Source organism: Anastrepha obliqua, unplaced genomic scaffold (assembly GCF_027943255.1).
Source record: "Anastrepha obliqua isolate idAnaObli1 unplaced genomic scaffold, idAnaObli1_1.0 ptg000261l, whole genome shotgun sequence".
NCBI lineage: Eukaryota > Metazoa > Arthropoda > Insecta > Diptera > Tephritidae > Anastrepha > Anastrepha obliqua.
In genome coordinates, this window is record NW_026562298.1 from 17,501 (window position 1) to 20,000 (window position 2,500).

General features: G+C 27.6%; 1 non-coding gene and 1 pseudogene across 1 annotated transcript in view; both read left to right on the top strand.

Annotated features, from left to right (window-relative positions):
• Window positions 1–456: 456 nt before the first annotated feature.
• On the top strand, window positions 457–637 carry LOC129252550 (5.8S ribosomal RNA; annotated as a pseudogene).
• A 444-nt stretch (window positions 638–1,081) lies between these two features.
• LOC129252549 (large subunit ribosomal RNA) overlaps window positions 1,082–2,500 on the top strand; it is a 3,986-nt gene continuing 2,567 nt past the window's right edge. The window contains exon 1 of the ribosomal RNA XR_008583503.1: window positions 1,082–2,500. This exon is cut by the window's right edge and continues 2,567 nt beyond it. This is a non-coding gene — a ribosomal RNA (large subunit ribosomal RNA).

Consider the following 2,500-nt stretch of genomic DNA (forward strand, 5'->3'; position numbering starts at 1 on the left):
TCTTTTTATTCTTTTTCATTCAATTTGTGATCCATCAATTATATCATATTAAATATAATATATGATGGTACATTTTGTAATGTTTTTTCTTATTTTTTTCTTTTAAAAACCTTTAAACATGAAAATAAAAAGTTGTACTTATTATTCATTTGATTGAATGATAAGTTAATTTGTTCACAATAACAAAAGTGGTATATATTTATTATATTATTATATATATACATAAAATGATTAAAAAAATACAAAATAATTGAATCATAATAAATACCACCACTGTATTATTGTTGAACTAAGACATTCGCAACTTAATAAAAATGTTTAGAGTTAAATATATTTGATATATATTATTGAAAGAAAATCAATTTATATATTATTAATATTATTTAATTTTACTCTTTCAATTAATATATGCAAAAAAAAATTGACATTTGTTATAAATAAAAATAAATAAAAAAATACTCTAAGCGGTGGATCACTTGGCTCATGGGTCGATGAAGAACGCAGCAAACTGTGCGTCATCGTGTGAACTGCAGGACACATGAACATCGACATTTTGAACGCATATCGCAGTCCATGCTGTTATGTACATTAAATTCAATTTTAAAGTACTGCTTGGACTACATATGGTTGAGGGTTGTAAGACTATGCTAAATAAGTTGCTTATTCTTTTATAAAAATAATTGAATTTAAGCAAATGTGTATATTATTGGATTTTAAATAATTCATAATATTAATAGCAAAAAAAATAAAGATATATAATGAATTTTATTTATTATATATTCTTTAAAAAAAAAATCCTCTCAAATAAAATGAAATGATGAAAATATTGAATCTAAGTATTCTTTACAAAAAATTTTCATATTATTTATATATATATATATAAAATAATAATTTATATATGTAATTAAAAGGAGGAATGTCTAGCATAAAAATTAAATTTTTTATTCTAGGATTGCCTCATTTTACATTATTATTATTTTTATATATTTACAATATATAAAAGGAGAAAAGAAAAATAGAGATGAAAAGATGATATAATTTTTTTATTAAATTGTGAGAAGATAAAAAAAGAATATTAAAACAACCTCAACTCATATGGGATTACCCCCTGAATTTAAGCATATTAATGAGGGGAGGAAAAGAAACTAACAAGGATTTTCTTAGTAGCGGCGAGCGAAAAGAAAATAGTTCAGCACTAAGTCACTTTGTCTATATGTCAAATGTGAGATGCAGTGTATGGAATATCTTAATATCTAGTATGAGAAATTAACGATTTAAGTCCTTCTTAAATGAGGCCATTTACCCATAGAGGGTGCCAGGCCCGTATAACGTTAATGATTACTAGAAAGATATTTCCAAAGAGTCGTGTTGCTTGATAGTGCAGCACTAAGTGGGTGGTAAACTCCATCTAAAACTAAATATAACCATGAGACCGATAGTAAACAAGTACCGTGAGGGAAAGTTGAAAAGAACTCTGAATAGAGAGTTAAATAGTACGTGAAACTGCTTAGAGGTTAAGCCCGATGAACCTGAATATCCATTATGAAAAATTCATCATTAAATAATTAAAAAAATAATGTGCATTTTTTTCATATAAGGACATTGTAATCTATTAACATAATAAAGTATTTATCAAAAGATCATTGGTGATATTAAGTTTATTTAAATTAATTTGCTTTTTAAGCATATTAACATAAAATAAATACTAATGATTTGATAAAGTGTTGATAGATTTTATTATATATAATGCTAAAATTCATTTTTTGAATTTTACAAAAAATTTAATATCTATGATATTAATATTTATTTGTATGCATTTATATGATTAACAATGCGAAAGATTCAGGATACCTTCGGGACCCGTCTTGAAACACGGACCAAGGAGTCTAACATATGTGCAAGTCATTGAGTTATATTAAACTTAATGGCATAATTAACTTAACTTAAATATAATGGGATTAATTTTTAGTCTATTTTTTAATAAATAGTCAATTAATTCAATCCCGGGGCGTTCCATATAGTTATGTATAATGATAATTTATTATTATTTATACCTCTAACTGGAGCGTACCTTGAGCATATATGCTGTGACCCGAAAGATGGTGAACTATACTTGATCAGGTTGAAGTCAGGGGAAACCCTGATGGAAGACCGAAACAGTTCTGACGTGCAAATCGATTGTCAGAATTGAGTATAGGGGCGAAAGACCAATCGAACCATCTAGTAGCTGGTTCCCTCCGAAGTTTCCCTCAGGATAGCTGGTGCATTTAAAAATTATATAAAATAATCTTATCTGGTAAAGCGAATGATTAGAGGCCTTAGGGTCGAAACGATTTTAACCTATTCTCAAACTTTAAATGGGTAAGAACCTCACCTTTCTTGATATGAAGGTTGAGGTTATGATATAATGTGCCCAGTGGGCCACTTTTGGTAAGCAGAACTGGCGCTGTGGGATGAACCAAACGTAATGTTACGGTGCCTAAATTAACAACTCATGCAG